The sequence below is a fragment of the Prinia subflava genome, chromosome Z (genome assembly GCF_021018805.1).
Source record: "Prinia subflava isolate CZ2003 ecotype Zambia chromosome Z, Cam_Psub_1.2, whole genome shotgun sequence".
Classification (NCBI taxonomy): Eukaryota; Metazoa; Chordata; class Aves; order Passeriformes; family Cisticolidae; genus Prinia; species Prinia subflava.
In genome coordinates, this window is record NC_086283.1 from 15085552 (window position 1) to 15113062 (window position 27511).

Consider the following 27511-nt stretch of genomic DNA (forward strand, 5'->3'; position numbering starts at 1 on the left):
TAGATGTTAGGCTATTTTATTGGCATTTCTGAATGGAAATGTCTCTTGACTATTGATTTGTAAACTCTTGAAAAATCTATGCTTTCTTTCACAGCTGAAAAAATGAGACAATATGGTTGACACAAACACTTTATGATGTCAGGTACACACAGCTATTATTGTGGAGAACTGTGCTTCAGTGGCTTTCAGTCTGGTCTTCATTCAGCACAAATCCTCTTGTCTCTATGTCTTCTTGTGTTTGGCATTCCCTGAAACCATTTCCTTAAGTGCCTATAGAAATGTAAAAAAAGACATGAAATACATCAACAATTACTGTACCTGACCTTAGGAAAACTATTCTCCTAAATTAAAGTACACTTGAATGAGGAGATCATGTGGAAAAACATCCAGTAGCAATTAAAAAATATCCAGGATCAGAGATTCTACCCAAGTCTTTGGTAAACCCTGCTGTCTCCCCTTACCCTGGAGTAGGGTTCTCTTTTGGTTTCTCTATTAAATGTCTCACAGAATCCTACAAAAAACATCAGTGCTTGGCCTTTGCATTCCAGTTTGCCCTGAGTCACACAGCATGAAATGTGACTGTGCTGGCCATGGCGATCGTACTTCATCAAAGGGGTGTTTGAAACGAGCTCATGGAACACATGGTGAATGTACAAACTCTCCATGTGAATCTCAGAGCAACTGAATGTTCAGCTCTTGTATCTGGCAAGGACCAAAGAATACCACGATGCTCCTCAAGAATTGCATATTCACCAAGACAAGGAGACCCTTAAGTGAAACATGTCACTTCCCTAATGCAGATGGCAATTCTAGAACCCATAGTTATGGACTGCTGACCCAGGAGAAGAGCCTGACTACTGCCTTCATTTCTTCAGAAAACTCCTCCTCCATCTTCTTCGACACTCCAGCCTTCCTTTGCCCTTTTCTTTCTTTCCTCTCCCTTGAAGAAATTTACCCATCCACTCCGTAATCTTACTTTTTGTGCAGACAACTTGCGTGTCACAGTTTTTTTCCCTCTTTAGAATATGCTACTAAGTAGCAAAGGCTAAAGACAAGAACAATAAATAAGAGCTCTGGGGAAAAAATTATCTCACTAAGCAAAAGGTAAAAACCAAATTCCATTCTAGCCCAGAAACCTCTTCCACTACATAGCTGAAGAGATAACTAAAGAAATAACTAAATAATAATAATAATAACAACAATAATAATAATAATAATAATAATAATAATAATAATAATAATAATAATAAAATAATCCCATGTATTTGAATGAATGAAAACACAGGTGAATGCAATGCCACCTTTAACACTGGTACCAAAATAAATGTTTAAAAAGCAACCCTCCTGAGAAGCCAGGAAAACACAAGGATCCTTGTGAATAAGTGATCCTCTGTGACATCCACAGGAATAAGTAGAACAAATCCCTGACTCTAGCTGCAGGGCACTTCTTAGCTGAACTGCCTTCCCAAACAGAAAGGGACTCGGTTCCACTGGAGTTCAGCTGTGAAACACCCATCTGTATCTACAAACTGTTAGAGGCAGCTAACTTCAGTCTCAGGAAACATACTGATATTTTGGCTGATGGCAGCACTTCAGCTAAACAAGCATGGTAAATAGCAAGGAGTTACGCAAGGAGAAAGGAAAATGTATGTCTAAAACCAGCATGTGAGCCTAGGGCCTGCAAGTCAGACAGCACAGCACCTCCACTGAAGCTTCCACACACTGAATGTTACAGATGAACTACCATTGCTCTACGATACAGGAAGGGATTTAAGCACATGCATTAAACATTTTGTTAAGCTTCAGTCTGACCTGCTGAGATGTATAAACAGACAGCTTCCACTCTGTTTAATCCATTTAAAACATGTCTGACACCTTCAATGCTCTTAACTCTGGTCTTCAGTTGCATCACTTAGCCCCGGTGGCTGAGCCAGTGTTCAGGGTCCTACACATATATTATTATCTCTGCTAAGAAAGAGTAAGCACAGGGAAGCCCTGCTGGTCTTGGGAGTGGAGCTGGGGGGATGTCTGGGGGCCTAGAAACCAACCTTTTTCCGACTGCTGGGTGCACACAATTCCACCATCACCCCTCTGACTACTACACAAAAAAATTTCTATAATGGGTTTACTTTATATCCTTCTCTTTTCCTGAGTATTCTTGTTAAGGAATCTCAATGCTCTTGTAAAACCAGAGCACAATCTGGTTTCTGTCACAGAAATCACAGTGCAGAGATGGATTTGTTTTCTGTTTTGTCTATGTTACCTCTTAGACTATGCTTTTTATTCCTTCAGATACTTTAATTGGGCTTATAATTAGACCGTGCCTCCCTACCTTTGTGCACATTTTGCCAGCTTCCTTTCCTAAGTGCAAAATCCTAACAATATTAACATTCTCCTCTGGAACCTCTTGAGATCTTAGCAGTAATTTCATGCACCAATAATGCTTTACTGAAAATAAACAGACCTAAAACATTGGTAACCTGGGAATAATCAAGAAGTCACACGTGTCCTGATACAGAGCCAGGCTGCCTGGTGACCTCTGTAATTACGTCACTCATTACCATATTCCCAGCCAGCCACTTTCCCTCTGGGTGATGGAGTGAATACCTGTCCAGCTAAGCACACTGAAAAGGTGTGACCGACAAACCAATGAAACCTAATGGGATAGAACCCAGGTGTCACAAAGGTTTAGGCTCACTGGAGTGATTTTGTTGTAGGAATTGATGATTAGAGGCCAGGTCCTGCAGCAGGAAACTGATTTTTACTCTGGCGTAGCTGTAACATTGTATGTTTCAAAGGATTCAAGACATCTCTTGCATTACTAGGCATTCCTATTAATGACAGGTCAAACTCTGTAATACCGTTCTGGACACAGGCATGTGAGACTCCACTACTGCTTAAAATGAGGTAACTATTCCCCTCAAAAGCACTGATGCTTCCATATCCAAATATCTGTCCACACACAGCAAAGAAACCTTGGTCATGAGCCAAGGAATGTGCAAATGTCAAAATAATGTATTTAAGACACAACCAAAATGAAACACCACACAAATACACACAACAACACATAACACACCTGAATTTTAATCCTCCAAACACTGAGACATATGAAGAATGAGACAAGTCTTCTGTCTTGGTACATACAGTAAATCTCTTTGCAACAGCAAAACACTTCCAGGCATCCCTTACAGCATAGATGCCTAGTGGTTCTCCTACAAATTACAAAACTTGGCACGAGTGCACACAAAAAACACAAGTTAGCTTTTTAGTTTCAAGATCATCTTCCTAATTGCAACTGGAACTTCAAGGGGTCAGAGACCACTAAAACAGGGAAATTGATTATTTGGTGATATTTGGAATCTTGGCTGCTGTCAGGTTTTAAAAGAAATTTCAAATAAATGTACACCAAAAAAACCCCACAAATATATCCTCTCTCAGATAGGAGGAAATGAGTACCTGGCCACTGCGATTCATCCCTGAAAATTTTTTCTGGGATTCCATGCAATTTCCAAAAAAAAAAAAAAAAAAACAAACAAAAAAACAAAACAAAACAAAACAAAACAAAAAAAAAAACCAAAAAACACCACCCTAATTGTGCAATATTTATTTTCCCAGAAATTATTCCTCGTTTTCCTAAAACTCAATTATAAGACATTTCAGTCTTATGCGTTCATGTCGTTTCTACTCTAAGGTGGTCTAATAGAGAGAGAAAAACTACACCAAAGTTCGGTTCATTCACAGCCTTCCAAAACACAGAGATTGAATCATCCTCTGGGACTGATGTCTCCTGCTCACTGGCTTACACCAAAATCTAACTGCAAGCACAAAGGATCTCTGTTGTTCTGACTAAGTCAACAGGGAACTGGAAAAGGTCTGTAATACTAAAAGGCAGAGAACAATAGTATACATCTCCAAGCAAATTACCTTATTTATAAAATATTTTAATTCAGTTCTGGTTTTTTGGTCTTAAACACAACAAAGCCACTTGTTTCGATTTCAATGAGCAGTTATATTTCTGAATTTGCTGTTAAACTGAAGCAGAAAGAGTGAGTTTGTGGTTTTCAGAGGGTTTTTTCCCATTTTTGTAATGGCTTGTTGAAATCCACAGAACAATCGTTTGCACTCATTATGTTTCAGTCTTCAATTACAGCATGACAGAGGAGCAATCTTATTTCAAAATTACTTTTTTAATGGGAATAAGTCAATCTCATAATTTATTGAATTCTCAAACTTCAGCTACAATTGCAAACACTGTACATAAGTTAAATCAAGACAACAAATTACAGTAAGCAACATAAAACCACAGAAATGTAATTAGACAGTTTCAACAGTTTTTCTTGTCAGGGCAATTGAAAGCATGCAGATGAATCTAAAACTTATACTGAATTTTGCTGAGTTCAGCCTTAGAACCACCTCATGTGATAGAGTCAGAGACCTTTGGTCCATGCCTTGGGGTCAAGCTATGGCTGACAAATGCTTCAGGAAAAGCTGTTAAATTAGTCCTCACATCCAAGCCTTCATAGATTCATTCCCACTGGCACAAAATGGATTTTATTGTTTATTTTAATTGTTAATGGTTGGTTTGTTGCATGTACCCCAGTTATATTTCATCTTGGTTTGTCCCGGTTGTTCCCCACCTCCTCACTGTTTGTCTGTCATTTTTCCCTCCCTTCGAGCCCTGCCTGTCACCTGAGGGCCCCTCCCGGGTTCCAGAAACCTCGAAGCTGAGAGTCGAGAGCTAGGCCAGGGCCGGGGGAGGTCCCCCCCTCTCCCTACCCTTGGGCCCTCTGAATGTCCCTCATCAGCGGAGCCACTCCCCAGAACATCCCAACCGGCTGGTTCCTTGTTCCCTTCCTTTTCTCCTCCCCCTGTAAAGCTGCTGTTCTCAGTTGCTCGGGGCTCTGCTGTGGCAGGTTCCTGAGGGTGAGGCAGTTCTTTCGGGGCTGCCAATAAACCTCTGTGAGTATCCACTCCAGAGTCCTCCTTTCTTTCCTCACCGGTGTTGCCACTTCCTGCAGCAGCAGAGGTCTTGTCACAGGATGGGCTCGGTTTGCCACATACCGAACCGTACCTTGTCTGTCCCTGGAGCCAGGGCTAGCCAGGGCGGGCTAAAAGAGGACAGCCCCACGAGGCATGGCAACATTTATCCTGCTAGACTTCTCAGCTCTATTAAATACCACCATCTCAGATATTAAAGACAAACCTCCAGTCTGTCATTTTGGCATTAAGGATTCCAAGATGACAACTGAGCTTTGCCAGAGACTTTGCTATAACCCTGAGCAAACTGTTTTATCTTTTTTCTTCTCTATCACAGCATTTAGATTACAGCTTCTTTAGGAAAGAACTCCATCTTAGCAGATGAATAAGAGACCCTCAACTTAATTTGACACTCTAGGCACCACTGTAATTACAAAACAAAAATAATCAGGGGTAATGATCAAATAATTAATGTGAAAAAAACCCAGAGATGCATCTTATAAATTATTCAAGTAGCTGAAGTTATTAATAGCTTCCTAGATTATTGAAACTAAGCCAACAATAAAAATCAAATTTATTTTTGCCAGCACTTCCTTCTGTTACCATCACCCGGTAAGACTGAATACTACAATGGCACATTTAACCCAAGTGAGGAAACCACCACTGCAAGTGCTGCCTTTGGACAGAAAACCTTGTAGGGGAACTTTTCTATTGCAATGACTTGCAAAGTCTTAATAATATTTCTGTGTCCATATTAAATTTTATAGAGGCCATTTTTTTATTACCAAATGTAAATTTGGGGCCTCTATTACCTGCCACACTGTTAAAATAGTTCCAAGGTTATGCTGTCATCGCATAACTCTAGAAATCTGTAACCCTGATTCAAGCATTGGAAATATAACACAGACTGTACAGCAAAAGAAACAATGTAGCACCAAGCACAATTTTCTGCTACAATAAGCTGGGGAGTGTCTGAGCGGAAAATTCATCTTTCATATTGATGTATGCATCAGCAGCCCATAAGTGAAGATCACCCTTCTATCAAATGCTCGAATGGTAATGGTGCTTGTGGAGCCACTTCTGAAGTGTCAGAAAACAATAGCAATAGTTTTCTGAAGTCCTGAAGCTCATTGTTTGGCTATCTGGAAATGAATGTAACAGAGAAACATAGTTCTGCTCCTGTTCACTTTGTTCTCAGTGTACCCAGTCTTGGTTCCAGGTCCTCTACCCTCAGCTTTATCTGTGAGATCAAAAACAAAGCAGCACTCCTAGAAGATGCAACTTTCAATCCAGCACAGAATAATAGGAGAAAGCAGCAATAAAGCTGTAAAGTTCCTTAGTTGCCAGGTATTAAGGAGAGCAGGGAACTTTTTTGGGCTTTGCATACAAAGACTGCTAAAAGGTCAGGAACTGCATGGAAAATACTCCACAGACACATTGTCCGGCAAGCAGCTTGTTAAAGCTCGAGTTTTGCCAGAGTAGGACAGACCTTGTACTAAGCATTTCACAGCCTCACAAATCAGGTTGCCCTACAACATAGGGGACCAAGGACTCGAGACTTCTCTTGTACATCATCCCACTGCACACAGATGAAAAGCACTGTCCGTGAAGCATCCTCATCTCTGTATCACACAGAAATACAACTTCACTTAGTGGGGAGACAGCAAGACACACCAGAGAACTGGCTGGCAAGCACAAGGTTCACCCAGTAACTCATCAACAGGTTAGCAATGGACTGAGAAGTTCTAAATAGACTCCCATAAAGCAGCAGCTTAATTGAATATGCTGGTCTATAAATGCTACACATTTTTGAACAGTGAAACAGAGTGATCTGTATCATGCTAAGAGCTGTCTTTGTGAACAAGTCTGAAAGAGAGGGCCCATTTGTACACATTTCTCCAAGACAGAAACAATTTTAAAATACTAAAAAGAAAACCAGGTGAAAATGTCTGATAAGTCTCTGTTTTACAGAAATTATTGAGTCAAAACTGTTGGCTGCTACACTGGGGATGGCTTCACTCTTCTTAGTAGCCTAGGTTTCAGAACTGTATATAAAACATGCTTAAAATGGTCCTCAGAACAGCATCTCTGCCTCCATCCCAAAGCAGTAAAAGTGTTATGAAGTTGTTTTTCATTATCATGCAGGAACTCTAACTGCAGGAGTAGGAGGGCCAAACCCTGAGCATGCACAAAAATACAGGGGAATCTCAATAAGCAGAATGCAGGAAATGAAGCAAGGGGGAAAAGCTCTGCTCAACGGGACAGCTGAGCAGACCTTAGTCACAGTAAGAGAACCTGCAGTCCTACATCAGAAAGGGCACTCTTTCATGAGTTACACATGAGGACAAGGCTCTGTGCTGACACCACTGTTTCCTACAGCATCAAACACCTAACAGGAGGTAGCTAACAATGAAAAAAGCCCATGCAGTGAACACTGGGCAGGGACTTGTTAGCAAGTCTAACATTAGATGTACTGAAAAATAGTAGCACAAATGTATTCCCCATGTTTTGCTTCAGTCTGCGACTTTGCTTTAATGTGTTAGCAATAAACATCCACACAAGAAATGGCACACATGGTAGTATCACTCTTTTCCCTGGAGCTGCTTTTCAGGACTACAAGGAAAATAAAACACAGCAGCATGCATGTCATGGCTCTTTCATTTTTGTCCAGTAGGACCTTAGTAGCATGAAAGAGAGTGTGAAGGTCATAACTTGGGACACTACATTTTTATATCTATAATGTTTGTCAACCATAAAGTTTTGCATGATCTTTAACAGTATGCATCTCATTTTCTGAACACTTAGGTTGAACTGCCTTGTCAAAGAGCAGCAAGTAACTCAAACTTCTGCGTTGCCTAGAGACTGCTGTTCAACACCACAGCAGAAAGTAAGAATTTGCACAATCAAATAACTGAATTGAAATGGTTAATTTAAATTTTTACTGATTTTAGCTTGTCTCTCTGACTATGTCAGGTGCAGGGTGAAGATAATAACAGTGAGTTGCACTGACTGATAATTCACTTAACCGATTACTCCATATTACTGCAGGAAACAACACTGGAAGTATCTTTTGGAAAATAAAGATGCCTTGCTTTTACAGCAAGAGAGTGTGAAGCAGACAATGTACAGGGACTGATTTTGAGCATGAAGAACAACCAACAGTAAGCTCCTACCAGTTCTGCAATCACTGCTCAGGCTGAGACAGTGATTCTACAGGAAAAGCACTAAAGCTAGATCATTCAACTAAAGCCCTATGAGAAAATACACATAGAAAAGAACAAAAGAGCAACATAAACCTATGCAGAATCAGAGAGTTTTATAATTAATTAGCATTTGATTTGGGAATCTATCCACTTTTCTCTTTTTTTCCCCTTCTTAAATAGTTCCTCATTTTGTTAAGCATAAAGCTTATTCTCTGTACAGGGAGACAAAAATCACACATATCCAATGAGAAGTAATGGCTGTCAGGAAGTCCATAGTGCATGGAACTATCATGCACCCACGGGGATGGAGGAGACATCTAGAAGTTACAGGGCAAACTTCCACCTCAAGGCAAACTCAGTTTTGCCCATGTCACTCCTGATCAATGTCTCTGCCTGACTGGCAATTAAAGACCAGCCACAGATACCTCAGATCCTGAGCAGAAAGTCTAATCCTCTGTCCTTTTCTGTTGGAATGCTTTTTCTTAATCTTTTCTTCCAGAAATGTAAACAAATTCCCATGTTATCCACTACACACCTGGGGTATAGTGGATAAGTTTCCTCCTTTCTTTAAAAGGAAGACTATTTCCGATATGTTGATATTCTGATAATCATCATTACCCTTAAAGTGGAGAAATATACTCAGAAATTGTAATACATCTCCATAGAATCCCAGTGTAAAAATTAAGCAGGCAATGAAATAATAATTTCTGAGGAATGTTCACCCTATTTAAAATGACATTATTTTGACTATTGTTAAAAAAGAAATTTGTGCATCAGGGTTTTGCCTCGTGATTAATGACACTTATTTTCTGGTCAGCATAAGATCAGTTATGAAATATATTTCCATAAAACATAAATATATCCAAAAGATATATTTATACTAAGAATAAAACAGAGCCATTTCATGTTACAAATATAATGCACCCAGAAGTTTTTGTTCTGCTTTTAGCAACAAATGCTCCCAAAAGACTGAACATTTTTAGCTATTTGAAGAGATCCTTAAATCTCAAAAGACAAATTTTCATTGGAAACAATCAGGACTAGCCAGCTTTCTCATTTGAAGGAATAAAAAAACAATAATGAAAAAACCTGAAGAGAAGCAGATCATAAATAATCCCCCTGCTTGCTTTGCTTTCACTGCATGTCTCCAGGGGTTTCAACCAAACTTCCAAGGCTCTCTGCAAATTCTGTGTGAGCCTTGGGGTGCCTAGAATGTGTCCACCTGTCACAGTGGAGGCCAAATTGTGTATTTCCTCCCTGCACTCTGCAGACCCTGTGGTGACCTTCTCTCTTCTCAGCAGCTTGAAGCCTTCTAGCTTTCTCTTCATGGAAAATGAGTGTCAACTCTTTTCAAGGGACTAATTCATGCATGCAAGAAAAGGAAAATTTCTGTATACATTTGTATAAGCAAGCTCTGGGTAAAGGAAACAACGAGGGGGATTTTCTGGGAGGCTTACTGCAGTTCTGAACAGAAACAGAGTTAAGCCAGTGATCTCTACATCACAAAATCCACCAGTGTTAATTGTAAAACATAGCACCAGTAAAGCCAACAAAGCTCAGTGAAGATTAAAGGAAACAATTTTTTAAGAACAGCTATCCACACTGTCTGTTCTCCAAAGGATCTAATAAACTTCAAGGCAAACAAGCAGTCCAAATTCTGTCCCTTTGGAAAAGTTAGAGCAGCAGATTCTGGCAATTTTGTCACATATGTTTTAAAAAGGCTAGCAGCATGTCTCAGACTTATGTCTACATAAAAATGGCAACAGGCCTTGTTAGGCAGAGTTTTTGTTCTTGAATCATCATCAGAACTCTCCAGGTCCAACTGAGTGGTCTAGAGCCAGGAGTATTTGATGCTTCAAAGAGGTCTTTTCCCCCAAAAGCATATGCCTGGCTTATTCAGTGTCATGGGTTAGCACTGGCTAGATGTTAGTGCACCCATGAATATATGTTTTTTCTAACAACTCCTGTGGGATGTGATCAGGAACAGAGCAGAGCAGGCTTAAATCTTGAAAACAAAAAAAAAACTACCAAAACTTTATTAATTACATAAGAACAGGGACAGAAATACTCTTAAACACACACAGAGACAGAAATAAAAACTTCTTAGAACATTTCTTCTCCCAGTTTCTACCTCCCCACCCATCACTCTTCAAAGACCAACTCTTGGGTTTTAGATTAAACAATCACCACTCAAAAACAAACTAATCTTCAATTCAGCAAGGGAGAGAGGAGTCTCTCTCGCACCACAGACTGTTCCTCAGAAAACACGGGTCCACCCCTTATGTGTTTCCATGTCACCCATAGCACCGCCCGGAGAAGTCTGCTAAGGTGACACTCTCTTTTTTCCTATGTCCAGTGCTCTCACCGCTGTCTCATAGGCCAAAACTACATACAGGGCTCTGTTAAGGATGCTGCATGCCGAGCTCTCCCCTTTTTACCCAGGGGCCGGGGTTCCAGGAGCAGGTCTGCCCTGAGGGCAGAGGGCACCACCTCACCCTCCCCCTCTTTTCTCTGCTCGCTCTAACTCTTCAAGTGCCAGTCACTGTAGCAAAAGCAAGGGCAGCTGTATCCACCCAAAAATGCAGTTTATGTTCAAAAGAGACTCAAGTTCAGTCTATGGTTGACATTATGCAAGAAAAGTCCAGCTCTAAGGCTACTCCTCTCATTCTTCCATCGAATTCCTTCCAATCATGCTTTATCATCTCGGTCCCAAGCTGCTTCCCTCTCTCCGAAAACCACCAGTCATGAGAATCAATGTCTAAGAAAAGTTTCTTTCTGCCAAGCAAGGGTTAACAGTTTTTTTTCTCGGCAGGGCTGCAGGCTCAGGCACTCCCAGGCTCCACAACTCCCACGTGGCTGGGCACCTTCTCCCGGAGTTTGGGGGGGAGGAGGGGGTGAGCACACACAGAAGGCACTTCCACAGTTTTCCACCCCTCTATCCTGGACGGGGCAGCTCAGTTCCAGTCCTGTCCCTTCTCTTCTCCCCCCCCGGGGCTCCAGCTTACCTGAGCCCGACCACGTGTTTCCCCTCCCCCACCCAGCCTCGTGGCCGGGCGGGGGGGGGGGGGAAGGAGACTGGAGACGTCTCTCTGCTGAAACCAGGATCTGAAAAGAGGCCGAGCCCCCCAGACTCTTGCTTTTAACTCTTTGTGTCCTCAGAGGCGTGTCCAAACCTTTGAGTGACCAACCCAGGTGCCAGCAGAAAAGCTGATCACTGATTGGACTGCCCACATCTCCCTGGAAAAATTCACCTCCCCCCCCCAACCACGACATTCAGCCAGACTCCACTCCTCTGGGAGATGGAACAAAAGTATCCTTGTACAAAAGCAAGCAAGAAAGACAAGCACTTCCATCTTGAAGTAACTCTGAAAATGTGTTTGCTTGTAAGGATGAGCCACACACATAACACATACAGAATTATTCTCAATAAGCAAGACTTCAAGAAGCCTGCTTTTACAAAACAAAAGTGGAATAGCACGATCCAGCATCAAGGACAGCTGTGCTACTGCTGGCCCAGGGACACAAGGCACAGACATCCAGCTCTCCATTTTCACCACCCCAATGGTCTAAGTCCGGGCACCCACTGTATCCCCTGCACCTGTAGCAAATCTCACTGGGACAAGAGCACTTGTCACTGAGACAGTAAAGGCCTTTAAAAGCTTTAGTAACAATACTTCAGCATTTCAAAGACAGAGCAACATTCCAGAAGTGCTCAACATGAAAACTGCAAGCTCTTGTAAAATTCTGCATTCAGAACAATGGCAGTATCAGTTGGTCCCCAAAGAGCCAGGCCCAATCAGCCACAAGGGGAAGCAGCATTCACACAAGAAAGTCCACTGCCTTCTGAATGGAAGGGCTTAAACAATTTACTGGCACAAGAAATGCAATACTTAAGTCAAGGGTACTTATTTATAGCCTATTTGATTTAGAGATCATAGAAAAGAGAAACAGAAGTTTCTTTCCTAATATGACCCTTGACCAATCTCCCAACTGCATTTTAAACTTGATAGAGCCTGTCTTTCAATTTTGACACCAAAATGAGGCTGTGGTGATTCAAGATTAGCTTACAGTAAGTGGAAATTCCAGATTAGCTTTCACTCAAAAATACCGTGGGACTGTGGTTCACAGTTCTACACTCAGCTTGTAAACATACTCTGGAAATATAAGACCCTAAACAACAGATGATATGGCAAAGCTAGTGGATGCCACATGGTGAGATGCAAAGCCGTCAAGGAAAGAAGATGTCTCATAAAAAAATAAATAAAAATGCAGTACCAAAAACTAGCTATATTTATTTCATATTCCATAGGATTTGGTTCCATTCCCAAATGGTGCTATACCAATAAATCCTCCTTCCCTAGGAAGCTGCAGCAACACAAAGGATAGAGGAAATGACACATAAACAATCTGTGTGTTGACAAGAAGGCAATTTTGTAATATGTTGTTATTTATGGCCAACACTTAAGCAGATGGAAGATGCATCAAAATGAGAATTTCATTTAGAACATGCAGGCCAGAGAGAAGTCTCTGCAGGAGATGTGCCCCATGGGAAAACATGAGGCACTTCACAACTAGAACTGTGTTACAATGTTTGTGATAACATGTTGCAGACCAGGTAAAGATGCAGCAGAGAGTCTCTCAGATGGCAAAAGGAAAAGTAAGAAGTGAAACCTTATTCAGCAGTGCACATACTCTGAGCAGCCCTCTTGGTTCCTGAAGGAAGTAGCATATCCTATGACCTGTCCTGCTGGAAGTCTGCCCCTTTGTTATTCCCTTCCCCAAGGCTGGTGACATCCCTCACTTTTATGGGCTCAGGTGCTGAACCACAGTCATGATGGCAAAAGCAGCTGCACAGCTTGGCCCTTGCTCTGTGCACTGACCAGATCTGCATTTGTCACCCCACCACATTCATTACACTTCCCAGGGGTCTTCTGCCTTGGGCACTGCTGAGAGCACATGGTGACACAGTGCAGGAAGGAATGGACTGGCCAGTGGGCGATTTCCAGCCGTAACTCACAGCACAGCATGCAGCTCCCAACAAATGCACTTATTTTAGCTCTACCGCTCTCCATCCCATTAACTTATGCACAAATGGGGAAAATAAGTTAACAAGGGAAAAACATTTATGCCTCCTCGTCTCCCTCCTCACTATTTCATTTCACTCTAAATCAGTTTGGAAGCCCTGCTGGCATCAGCGCCCTGGACCACTGACAGCATCAGGGGGCCTTCACTATCTGAGTCCAACTCTGTTTTCCTCACGACTGGCGAGGCCCCTTAGTCATACCATGGGACACAAGAGGGAGCAAAGAAGTTTTAGAATAGCAGCCTCTTTCAAAGATGAAGTTTAGGAGTCTCCCACCCACTGAGGCATCCCCATGCATGCTAGGGTAATAACCCCCTCACCTCCCTCCCACACCCGCTGGCAATTCAACTCCTCATGTCACATGACTGTGTTCTCCAAGGAGTAAGTTTGTGGTTTGGCTTCCAAACAAGTTAAATGCTCTGTATGTGCCTTTTTGCTCCCCTCTGCTGACTCTGAGCTCATTAGCCAATTTCCGCAGCCTTTGGCAGGGAGGAAGCGCTCTCAGAAACTTTCATGGTTTTTGCAGGAATTAGCGAGAGAGCGAGTGAAAATACTATTTAAAACCCTGGCTGGGAGAAGAGTGTACCATGAATGCTCTGTCTGACCAAGCCACAGCAAACCTATGTGAAGTTGCTCCTCAAAATATGAACACATAGGTAATTGGGGTTCATGAGCTCTGTTTCTCTCTGAGTTATTCCGTGGGTTTTTTCTAGGCTTTCTTTCTACAGCTTCATCCATACTCTGTGATGCTCACCACAAATTCTGCCTGCAATGTTTGTCAATATTCTTTCTGCCTGGCAAAGTAGTGAGGTGTCCTTCCTTCCCAGCACCTCACTGCCTGACATAAGCATGCTGATATAAGCGCCGTGTTCCTGCAAAGATGCATGTAACACGGAAATTATTCAGCGCAAGGGTCACAGGGACCGAACAAGGGGCAACAGGTAGAGGTTGCATCAAGAGGGGTTCCATCTGGATGCAAGAAATTTCTTACAGTGAAACAATCAGCCAGTAACTGGAACAACCTCCCCAGGAATGTGGTAGTGTATCCATCACTGGAGGTTCTCAAGGTGCAATCAGATGGCATGCTAGACAGTCTCATCGAGGCTCCCCTTCCCACAAAGGGATGGACCAGATGATCTTTCAAGGTCCTTTCCAAACTTTTGTAATTCTCTAATGCCAAAAGAAAGGGTCTGTCCATTGCACCAATATCAAATCCTTCACACAGCCCCCCAACACAACTCATGCTGCGACAGAAAGACCATAAAGAGGTTCAGGAAAAAGCCAGGACTAGGGAGGGACTTACTTTCTTTTGGTGATGGAGGTGGCTCAAATGCACAGCAAATTTCAGTTTCAGAGGTTATTTCTGGAGATCATACCTCAGCTCTCTTATGCTAACAGTTGCTAGACAGCAGTCTTCATATGAATATAAACCCAACTACCAGAAAAAAGAAGGAATATCTGAAAAATCAAATTAAATTTAGCTAACAAGTATGTCCAGGTAAAAGTGAAAGTGTTCAAACAAACTACTTTCAAAATTAAGCATTTTGATATTTCTTTCCAAAATGTTTCTTTCTCCTCTGAGAAGTAGGGTTTTTTTTTAGTTATGGTAAAGTGCACAATTTTTGCTTTCCTTTCACTGACTGAAGCATATTTCACCAAATACTTTTTCCAGGTTTTGATAGGCAGAAAGGCTGCACTTCTGGCTTTACAAAAAATGCAAGAATAAAAGTGTCTCCTTTCAGATCAATGAGAGACTGAGGCTTTTCTTTACAATAAAAGAAATCTGCAATTCTGTGAGAGTTTCTGTTACTTTCCATACATCTCTTTACAACTTTGCATAGTTAAACTGCAAATTAGGCTTGGAAAAGTTATGACTTCTGCTTTGCAAAAATGCAAGCAGGACAATTTTAGGTGTGAAGCCTCAGCAGGCTTAGCTTCACTTTAACTAAGTTAAAGTTAGGTCACTTCAGTATTGAGACTGCAAGGGTACAGATACAGCTAAATGCACGAGCTACTATAACCGAGCTGAAATGAAAAACTTACAACGCTATGTTAACATCTAGAGCGGAAAATACAGACATCACAGCTTGTTAAAAAGATTAGTTAAAAAGCTTTCCAGAGTTGTTTTGGCAGTGAACACACTGATAAGCACCCTCAAGGTGAATTACAGAAATGCTGCTGAGGTCGGAGGGACATTTTGCAGAAAGCGCTGTCTGATGGTAGAGCAGGGTACCTTACCTGGGCTGCTTGGAAGAGACAGCAGTAAAATCTGCCAAAAAAACAAGCATAGAATAGATGGAGCAAAATTAAGGTTGCTTTTTTGTTGTTGGGTTTGTGCTTTTTTTTTTAAAGAAGTTCCTTTTTCCCTAGGGATGATTATTGAAAGCCTTATTTTACTAATTATGAAGGTTAAGCTATTTTTAAACCCCTGGAAATTAATAGGGGTAAATTTTGTAAGCTACCTTGTCTTATTATTCTACACATCTTGATAGCACAAACTGCTTTGGCTTTTGCAAGGATCAGGAACCCAATCACCATGGCAGTGCCCTGGTTCCAGCCAGCCCACACAATCCACTTTTTCCTTGGTTTTCCTGCAACAACTCCAGAGGCACCTGCATGGAGGAAACAGGGCAAGCCCATGTGGTGCCTGCCCCTCCTTTGAGCAGGGGTGCCACCCTCAATCTGTGCCTCTGCAGGAACAGTGGCAGCTGGTGGAAACAAGGTGGTAGGTGCACACAGAACAGAGCAGCTATGGGGGCCTTGGGAAGTTTTCCAAAGTGACAGGAGTCATAAAGCCTCATTCCCAGCCCCTCAAAACAGAACAAATAAGTAACTACATCCTTGCACACATCCCCCCTGGAAAGATTCTTTTTACACAACTTCTCACCAACTCTCTACAACCACCTCCATGATTTTGCATAGTTGCACTTCCCTACCCTGGGAAATATTAAGCATTGAGATGTGGACATGGAAAACCACGACAACTAAAAAAGGCTCTAAATCATGGCTAAACCCAACCTGTGGGTGAGTTACTCACATTGAGTCTTCAGGCATTGCAGCAGCTTCCATGGGTGTAAAGCAGCACTCGGGGATATTAATCTACATGTTTGAAAGAAATAAAAATACTTCTGCAGCTAAACAGCCAGAGAAGCAGACAAACCAACATATTTTAATGCAAACAGGAATTTAGCTGTTTTAGCTATTTTCACCTCAAGGATTTATAATGTGCCCTGCCTCCCAAGTGCATTTCCTTCTCCAACGTAACTATTAGTCAGAATTCTATGGAAAGGTTTATCAAAGCTTTTCAGATGACAAATCAGAGAGGAGAGAAGGTCATGCTCTGCCCATACACCCAGCATCTCGTATCAGGCAGCAAGCTGGGTTGCTTCCTCCCCATCCCCTCTCTATTGTTCATCATGCCTGCTGTCCCAATTTTTCACATTCAAAATGCACAAGGCAATTTTTGGAGGCTGAAACCAGGGGCCAGGATGTAGAGAAAGCAAACTGGTGTAAATCCAAAGGTGTCATGGAGCCGTGGTGATTTACACAAGCTGTGCGGAAGGCTCGCTTTGCGTCCTCCGAAGCGCAGCACTACTAGTGTGACCATAAAACAATAAATAACAATAATAAAAATGCTCTGCACGCATTCTAACTTGAATAATTGCTTTCTGTCTCTTTCCATTCTTCTCAAAGTGGCAGCAGGACACAGCTACTCCCCTTACTTGCTTGCTAACCCAAAGAAAATAAAGGAGAGGAACCTTGGCAGCAAATGCCAACATCTTTGTGTTGCCTTGAAAGATCCAACAGGGACACAATAGCAGCACAGCAGGTTTTGGCACATTAGCCAAGTATGAATTTCTGAGGGAAACCAGAAAGGCTTTCAGCACTTGCTCTAAACCTCCACCTCTTTCTCCTCCACTTCTAGTGCAGAACCAGTGTATTGTCTCAGATAACAGCAAGTGCCTTGCTGGCTGGTCACACCCAACTAGCCTCCTTAGTCACCAAAGCAGATATCCAGCTCACTGGAAGCATTTTTATCTTGGCTGTGGGCACCTTGCTGGTGCATCCTCAGTGGCTGCCATACCTATGTCAATGCAGTACACTATACCTTTGCTGGGGCTTGCTGTGATCACACTTTGCTACAAAGAGCATAAACAAAACTGCCTAAAAGGTCCAGACAGAGAAATCATTGGCAGCCCTGTCATACAACAGAGCCTCATTACTCAATGACAAATGGTGACAGAGGAGTCTGCTGGTTTGCCGACCTCCAGCTGTTGCTCAACCCTATCCAGGATCAGGAGGACAGAATTGGTATCTACAGCTCTAGAGGTCTAACTTTGGCCAAGGACATTCACAGTTCCTCTAATCCTTTCCCTTCTTCTGACACGGCCTGTGTTTCCTGACCCGTCCTCTGCTGTAACTGCAGACATGAACACAATTAGAAGAAAGAAATCAGTAAAAACCCCTGGGAAGCAGAGGAAAGACAATCTAAGGGCCAGAGATTCATGAATGTAAACACTGCAGAGAAAAAGGCAATTGGTAAGAAATGGTGCAAGGATGGAAAAAAACTTCAAATCCATGCAGATTTATACTGGAGTGCATCTGGGAGATGCAAGGTGAACTGTCAGAAGCTCTGTGCACTAGTCTGGGCCTTCTGTTTATCTCTGTGGTAGTGTCCTCATAAATATCAACCTTTAAGTTAGTGGTAAAGAGCTTAGGATCTCCTTGGAAGGGATGTGCCACACAGATTAAAATGAGAGTGCAGGGAAGAAGAGGAGATGGAGAAAATATAAGAGGAAGAACAGAATCCTACTGCTTCAAAAGGCATGTGTCTCTGTGTGATTTTACCTACTCAGTGACATGCTGTTAAATTTCCTCTCTGTCTTCAAGAATGGGAAGGTCCATACATATGCAACCATGACAACAGTACACAAATACAATTATCTGCACAGTAAAACATGAACCTTAAGAGACTGATGAAGGCATAAAATCCTCTACAAGGCTTGCACCATGAGTCTCTTCAGCCACTGAATCACCAGGATGAGGGCAATCACCACTGTATGTCTGAAAAAATTTTAGGGGCTCATTCAATATTGCTGGGAACAGCTGAACCTGTTTTGATATTGCTAAAAGAAACCAATAAACAGAAAAAACCATGCAGTAATACTAAGCTATCACTTCTCTCTAAAGCTGGAAATATACTGACATTTTTGATATTGTCATTATAGCTTCAGACTGGTATAAGTCTTTATGTCTGAAATAATTTTATTTATCCATTCACCATCACCTGCTGCCAGAAGAAGTTACAAAAAAACATACTAATGGCACTTAGCTTCATTTGAATACTGTAGGAAAAACAAAAGCTACCTTCCCCAAGGTAGGAAACACCACAACAACTCAGAGAGTGCAGTTTTCCCTCTGGCTACAGGAGGTCATCTGGTAGTCATGGTTTTAAGGACCTGAGGTGATTTACAGATTGCTCAAGCCTGCCAGAAACTGGTGTGAAAGTACATCTCTGCATTAGGTAGAGGTATGTGGAGCCGGTCAAATACACCTCAGAGACCACCTAGGACTCTAGAATAGCTTTGGTGGGAATAGCTTTGCTGGCTGTCTGTAATGAGTTATTCTTGCTAACCTTTACATTGCTTTAGCAATCTAGAAGCTCTGAGCAAGATCAGGGCCCCAGTATATTTTTGCACAGTATTCTCAGGCAGAATCCCTGCTGCTAGCCTCTCTAGCTGAAACCTGGCACATTTCAGTGGAGCCAAGATACAACTCTGACCCAAGCAGAGAGCAGAAAGCCACAGAACACTGTAAGCCTCTAGAGGAGCTTGACATAGAGCACAGGACTCCAGATTTTGCACCCTGAAGCACTGCCTGACAGACCACTTTCCTTCACAACATCTACATGGTGGGTCATTAGAGTGACCCCTGAAATAGCAGCTTTGCAGAAGGGCAGCACCGGGCAATATAGGCAATTCTTGTGAGCACAGAGACACGAAGTCAGATACCAAACACCATCTGCCCCTGACAACTTCACATCATAAGTACTTTCCAGAGGGGCAGCCCCAAAGCCCACACACACCTTTTGCATTATCTCACCACAGGGTGCTTTACAGTATCTCTGTACAGTAACAGTTACTATGGCTTCCAAGGTCCTATATTGCTGTTTTTAAATATCACCATGTCAAGTAAAACTCTAGAAGGGGTTGGAGTGTTTCTCAAGGGGATTGGGAGTCCATGCTTTATGGCATTAATTATGTCTTTTTTCCTGCCATTGGTACACAGAGGAATGCAAATCAGAAATGGCACCGTGTGCAAAATTGCACTTTTGGGTTTTCAAGTCACCATGATTATTTTTCATCCCTTGCCATCCTTCCAGATAAACCACGTTGCATCCTCCTCTGTAAAGTTTAGCTGGCATATACTGATAAATTTTTACTACATAAAGCAAAGGTGGTTGTTCCTATGACAACAGAATGAAAAAACTAAAGGGTGACTTCCAAGTCCATGTAAACCCTGCTCATTCATCCCCATATCACTTCACATTTGAGGCACAAGCTAACTAAGAAGGTGCACTTCTTTTAAAGCCAGAGAGGGGCTGAAGGAATGTACAGGCTTTACTTGCAGGACCAGGAGATTAAAGCTTGGGAACTCAAGGAGGGATTTTCAAAACAGCTCAGCTCAGCTTTGGAATTACTCTGCTTTTAACACAGTAGTGATAAGACTCCCATTGTCTACAAAGTGGGAAGTGCAACTATTTCACTTGGAGAAAGAGGATCAGCAGCATGCGATTTAAAAATGCCCAGCAGTTTTGAAGTCCTTGGTACCAGGAAAACATGTCTTGCCACTTCTTACAAAGCCAGAAGGTTAGGAAACGTGGACTTGGGAGGGCAGTCTTGTTTTAAACACGGAAGTTCAGAGCCTCACTGAAGCACCTGCCTTAAGAAGATGGTATACTGAGCTGACCTTCAACTACTCATAAAATCCAGAAAGTCAGCAACCATGCCAGGGGACATTGACAGTTCACAGCAACTTGTCCTCTTCTTTTTCTCAGTCTTCTCTAAGCTGATTCCTACTGCTATGCTCCAGGAATAAAAAAAACCTCCTCTATATGAGAACATTGCAACATTATAATTTGTCCTTTATCTGTGGTAGAGACAAGCTAAATGAAAAGACTGGAAACAAATGTGCTTAACCTCTGTGTCTTTATCGGATGAAGTATTTCCTCTACTTTTCTAGCCCAACAACTTCTTGGGCTGAACAAGTCTATCTGTTGCTGAGTACCAAAAAAGAAACCTTGCAGAAAAATTGAGAGAGCAGCAGAGCACTGTTAGCAGCAAGTGATTTTATATACTGTAGCAAACTGCAGAGGTGGGGAAAACCTTTCAATGGCAGGGTGGTGAAGAGAAGATCAAACGGAAATTGGTATGAACCACCTTCTCCCTATTTCCAGCTCTGTGTCCTGTTACACAAAGATGGAAAACCTTGATCAGCATAAAAAAGATGTAATAAATAGAGGGGCTTCTGCTCCTGGAAAAGCTCCAGGTTAGCTGACGTGGGGGAAAGGTAATAAAAGAGGTCTATTTGCTTTGATACGTTAATTCATCTATCCAGTTTCTGTTGAAGATCAAATACAAAATTCTGGTCCAGAAAGACTAGTGGACAAGAAGACTTATCACAGCACAGGAATTGTAAGACAGAAACAATTCTTTTAAACCACAAACTTGGGGAGCATGGTGGGGGAGCAGATCAAAACATGAGACCTATTTGCATCTGGTGAAGCTGCATTTTTTGCTCACAAGCCACCTAAATGCACCTTGTCTAGATGACAAGCACACAGGAAGGGGAAGCATAGCAAGATGACAAGGGATCACAGAGGTCCCCCCAAGGGGTCCCCCAGATGATATCTGAGCTCAAAAATCTGAGACACTGAATCCACTGGTTCGGCACCAATGGTGGGAGATCAGTTCATGGTGACAACTAGGGATGTTCTGGCAAATGAGCTTTATTTATCCTTCTGTGAAGCTTTATTTATGCTTCCTTCTTCAGAATGGATGAACACAGGCACACAGTAAAACCACATCTGCAAACAGCCCTAAGAGATGCAACAGAGATCCTTTACAGGCAACCAGGTCCACCCAAACCAATCAATTTGAAAGAGCAGACATCTCTGGCTACCACATTCTGCACGCTCAGAAACACAGAGGCTAGCACAGAGTGTGGTCCATAACTCGGGTCAAATAATATCCGTGTCCTGTTGTGGCCACAGAATTGACTTCTGGGTATATCAAACTCCTGAATGAAAGGTTTGCTTTCTTTCCTATGTTGTTTTCCCCTGTCATATCCATACAGTTTTTTATTTGTTTGCTTAAAAGGAAATGAGCCTAAGGCTGTGCTTGCTTTCTGCATATTTTATTTGACATGATGTACTTCAAGTATTACATCCCTTCGGTGACATCAGGTCTCAGCAGCTCTGCTGGAGTTCTCTCACACAGAGAGGAGAGATTCACTGCCTGCTATATTTTCAAAGGAATTTTTCCTCTCCTTTCACTGAGAATTATGCAGGAAGCTCAGCAGAACCTTCATATATTCTGCAGAGATCTTTAATTATAAGTTTCTAGTAGGTTTCCAGCTACTCTATTGTATGACCCAGTGACAAAGTAAGAGAACTTGGTGTCCCTTTGCCCTCCTGCTTATACAAAATCACTTTGAGTACTTAAATTAACATTGTATGTCTGCCCTTAAAGGAGTGCTCCATCTTTAACCTTGAAGTATGTGCATTCCCAGTCTTGTCTGTGCAAGCCTCTTGTTCTCACCATAAGTGCAGCCCAGCTTATGAAATTAACTAGGCATTTTTCACATGTGATATGGATTCTTTTAGCTTGTCCCCAGTGCTAAGAAAGAAAAGCATACTCTACCTCATGTTATGTGGATTTAAAGACTAAATGTTTGCTTTGATCCATTACCACATGAAATCATTGAATTAGAGACTAAATTTTTGCCTTGATCCATTGCCATTGGAGATCAAGACCATTCCAGAACAAGGTCAGTGTGAACTCATTGCTAAGGTTAAATCTTGATCTTGCCTTCTTTCCCCCTCTTTTTTCTGTTAGACAAGGTTCTTTTAGAGAGTCTACACGTGGTAGATGAAATATTTAATTTCAAATGTATTTGTTTGAATATAGTCCATGTCACATGGATTTCTGATTTAGTGGAGTAATAGAAAATGTACTGAAAGTGTAATACAAATGTACGTTACATGTAGCAAATTATAGCAATTGCAGTACACAGTCCAGTCACAATTCCAACATGATTCCTACTGCTGATCTCTATAATATGCCAGCTGGCATGACAACAGGTATCCCTGATCACCAGGAAGGAGAAGGTGGGTTGAAGCCATCTCAAACCCACTGCACACCTCAAAATAATTTTTCTGGTTGTCTAGTTTATTTACTGTGTGTTGGGCTGAGCCACAGATTCACTACTCCCCCCACCCCTGCTAGTGATGGTCCCCTGCAGGGAGAAAATCTCCTTTAATGAGGGCAGGAAGAAATTTTGGAAAAATGGAGACACAATACTTTCAAGCAAGCTGATAGGGAGGTCAAAATACAGTGAAAAATAAGCAAAGATATGAAGAATAACTTAGGAGAAGACAGAGGTCTAGGGACAAAGGAAAACAAACACAAAACCTTTCTCTTATCTTTTCTGATTTCCAGCCACAGCAAGAAGTGGCCTCTGCCTTGAAGGGAGAAACAGTCTCTAACAGCAAACAGCAGAGCAGTTAATACTAAGGAACCCCAAGTTAAAGCAAACTTTTGGGAGTTCATGCAGCTATTCATTTGAGATCTTCAGATCATTTGTGTAGGCAAAAGAGATGAGTTTGAGGGAGATCAAAGAACAAGAAATTACTCTTTGCAGAGACCTAAAAAATCCCACTGCAGGATGCAGAAGTTACAATAAAATCCAAAGTATTACTATGAACAATCAAAACTAACAGCTAAGAGCTCTGATACCTAAAAGGCATTTAGAGCAAGTTTGATTCCTGGTCTAGATTCAGATTTATCAAGTCAATTCAGACATGTTCTCCTTTGCATCAAATACAAATCTATACCTGCATTTTGCCTTACTTGGTGGTGCCAGACAAGGACCAAGGATTAGTCCAATCCTCTGGAAGTCTACAGGAAGTCTACAGGAAACACAAAGCTGATTAGGAAGCAAGAGTTACATGTTCCAGAGACTGAGGAACTTTTGCTTTTATGAGACCTTTGTTCTCCGCATCAGTACTGACTCTGTCATGCACAGAGTGAGAGCTGTTCAGGGTTTTCTTCTGCTGTTGGGATCACTAGCTGATGACCAACAAGTTCAGGTGAAAGCAATTTTCAGGAGCAAGGCCCTTGCTGAATCCTAATGCTTGAGAGGTCTGGAGGCACCTAGTTTAACTTCTTTATAATGCAGGGCAGCCTGAGAGGACATTAAAAAAATTGTAGGAAATAAGATTTCATCAGTTCTGCTTCTCACGAGTTACACATCCACAAATAAGAGTTTCACTGGAAGATCTGATGAGCCTTGTTATCTGGATAACTCTAGGCAAAAGAGCTCATCTAGAAGGAACCAAATCCTTAAGGGCTCCCCTTGTCTGTTTTTGAGTTGAAATGACCTGAAATTAATTTCATTTTACATTATTGAAAAACTTAATTCTGTATTCGAAGAGGAAATAGTGCTGATTTGGGAATATCTTCCAGGCATAACAAAAAGAACAGCTGAGGCCTTTGGGAACTGAGCACACCTGTAAAAGCAGTGTTCCCAGCCTCCATGTCCATCCCCACTCACTTTTGCTCACAGCTCCATGGGGAAATTTCAGACATGCTCAAAAACTCAGATTAGAAGTGGTTTACTCCCATCTTCCACTTTTAACAGATTAAGACCATTTGACTAATTTTGTTTCATGTTGTTCAGTAATTTCATTCCTGCTACTCCTCATTGGGTGATTTTCTTCCAAAAGTTATGCATTAGCAGTGTTTCTTCAGGAAAAGGAAATTGGATCTGCCATCCACAGACTCTACTGCTCAAAACTAAGCAGAAGTATTTTTACCAACAAAAACACTGTTGAAAAACTGGCCATTCCATTAAGAAAAATTAAAACATGATTTTGGTATAAGTAAAACAGAACTGTAGCTAAAAAGCTCATTTGTATAAAGAGTGGTAATATCATGGAATTATACTGTTGCCATCACAGAGCTGAATTTCACACTATGTTGGCTGCTGCATCCAGAGATCAACTATTTTCTCATTTCATGTATTTTGCAGAGACTCAAGCTATATCTCTTAGGAGTTTTACAAGGAAACAGAAGAAACTTTTAGTTCCAGTCTATTAGGAAAAATGAAAATCTAGTTTTAACAATAAATGCTAATAGAAATAATAACAGTTTCTGAGAGTAACTAAACTGGACTAAAATTCTTGATCAAGAACTAGAACTGAAATTCTCTTGATACCAGAGCTAGGCCTAAATTGCAGAATGTGAAAAGAGCAGGTAAACCATGTGGAAGAAAGAAAAGTGAGAATGACCATGGGATGAAAAGGAGGTTAAAAATGGCATCCTACTAGCAGATGACAATGACAGTCATGTTTTCCTTCAAGCTTTCCCAATAATTCACACAAAAATGGCTACAACAAAAACTCAGGATTTTCTAAACATATATATCATTGCCTTTGCACTTTGAACACTGCAGTATGCAGAGAACACATCATAAATGTTTTCTCCTGCCCTCTTGTTACAGAGCCTGCATTGAAGTGCTTTCTGTGGGCTCAGCACACGGTGTTGCTGCATCAATCAGTGTGACACCCCAATGAGTTAATACACAGAAACTCCCAGGTTAAGCCCTCCCTCTCTCAGTTCCTGATATCAATATACAACAGAGCCATCTTGTTGCATCTAAACTTGAGTTGCTCCACAGGTGGATGAACAGCATAAAGCCCTGTGCCAAGTCTGAGTCAGCCTCACACCTTTGAAATTCTTTGGGGCTTCCAAAACTCTCTAATGGACTTAGATCTCCAGCTTTCCCGAATGGTTTCAATAATAGCCATCCAGAGACTGAAGCCCAGTTCTTGGGCAGCCTATGTTATGCGAGGGCAAACATTTTGGGTAGATTGTAGATTTTAATACCAAAAATTTCAATTTACACCTACATGCATTTGCCAGTTCTACTTACGTTTGCATGGCTCAGTGACTACAAACTGTGAGGTCAAGTTGGCCCTTCCCAAAATAATTAACTTCCACTCTCATCTGTAATTGACCTCTGGCACAAAATAAAGAGGGCTCTAACATATATGCTACTTTATATTGTGAGCACATAACAAACCTATATGGTAACTTTGTGCTTAGACAGCCATGCAAAATAACACAATTATCTTTGGAGGTAAAGGCGAACTGTCAGCTAAACCAAGGGAGTTGCTATTTATTTTTGTGATAAAAAAGCATTTCTCTCCACCAACATATTTCATTTTCCAATTCAAATTGGAAATTCCTCTTTGGAAACCACTGCTGTCAGTAATCCTTTGAATTAATAATGTCCAGAATACAATACTTTCTATATTCTGTACCTTTAATCAACTGAACCCTTACATATTGCATTTCTTTCACAACATATTAACTTTCTGGTCAGGTGCTCTAAAAGAATTTAAACATGAAGAGCACTACCCTAAGAAAAGCAATAGATAATGCTTTAAGGTCAATCTTCAAGCCACAGTGTGGAATGAATTTGGCATCCACTGGATGTCAATGGAGATCTGCATTTTATCTGTATGTAGGAGATGGATGTGTGTTATTTTAAAACTAGATTTCATTACTGATTTTATTAGGATAATTTTGCAGGTTTTTAGAGGGGATGGCTCTTTTCCCAGTATTATTATTCAGTGCCTTCTGGTAGGTGATAGAGGGAGCTGTTATCACAAAATGTCAAATGCCAGTAATGCAGAGACAACGTCCATTATCTCACTTCCACTAAAGGACAGAGGTAGCTTCAACAAGTTTGGTGCTCAGTCAGGACTGGGAAGTGCAGGAAATACTGAAGGTAGTGTAGGGATGGCAGTAGTGAGACTGGCACGATGAGAGAGGGGTTTTGCAGTGAAGTGGAATATGCCAAACTGATGCTTGGAATCCATGAGAAGTATCATGTTTAATTAGTGTGGCTGTGCAAATGATGTAATGAGGCATTTGAGAATAAATTTGAATAGCAGTTGGATAAAACATTAGTAATCAGGAAATCTGCCAGAGGCCCAAGAGAGAGGTGTACAAGACATGTTGTCATATGCACCAGAAATGTCCAGATATAGAAATACACATTCACACAGGATGTGTGAATGTGTATTTCTATACAGAAAGAGATGGTGGAGTAGCCAGTTGTAAGGAAAATCTGGGCAGCTGCAAAGTGGAAAGCCGAGAATGGGGCAGGACCCCACAGCACCTAGAAATCAAGTAGTCCCTGATACACTAGTAGTTACCAGTGTGACAGAGCCCAGCTGTGGACAGCAGCTTATGACAGTAAAATTCAAGATTTCACAGACTGTCATAAAGCAAATGCACAGGTCAAGGAAGTGAGGGATAAAGGATGAGATTTGCACAGAGATAGCTCAGTGAGGAAATTGCAAATTGCTGCTCTGGAGAAATTTCTGGTAAATGGTAAAGGTGTCATTATTCACTCAGTAGCCAAAAGCAATGGCCAAAAGCTGGCAGACAGCACCATCCTATTGCTCTACAAGATCTGCAAGTCAAAACTGATAATGAGTTATTTGGTGAGGGAGGAAATACCTTTACTGATATTAAATCAATTACACCATACCTTATCACAGCAGGGCCTGACCAGTAAGAGAGAGACTCGGGAGACAGTTCTAGGTTCAGAGCAGAGCAGGGCAGGAAGCAGGAAGCCCGGGGTTTATTTACAAAACCACTTTTATACATTTCCTATGATGCCCATGGATTGGAGGATGGAATTCCCACCTCCCAATCCACACTGGTCAAGCTAACTGACAATCAACTTTCTCCTCCCAACTAGAAATATGTAAACAATGAAAGACAGTTAGCAAAACATGGCCAGTGTTTACATTAACGAGCACAAGAGACTGCACATCTCTGCTTCAACATGAACGCTCGGCACACCAAGAAAAAACCTCATGGCAACAATACCTCTGTTAGAATTCAGCCGATGGGCAATGACCAGACCTAGCTACAGTGATTAAAAGACCTCA

At 41.6% G+C, this 27511-nt stretch overlaps 1 long non-coding RNA gene across 1 annotated transcript; it reads right to left on the reverse strand.

Annotated features, from left to right (window-relative positions):
• On the reverse strand, positions 1 to 27182 carry LOC134564460 (uncharacterized). The gene is made up of 5 exons (XR_010083571.1): positions 27106 to 27182; positions 16301 to 16362; positions 15502 to 15532; positions 14567 to 14721; positions 1 to 270 (listed from the first exon to the last, which is right to left on the reverse strand). It is a non-coding gene; the product is annotated as an uncharacterized LOC134564460 (long non-coding RNA).
• Positions 27183 to 27511: the final 329 nt, after the last annotated feature.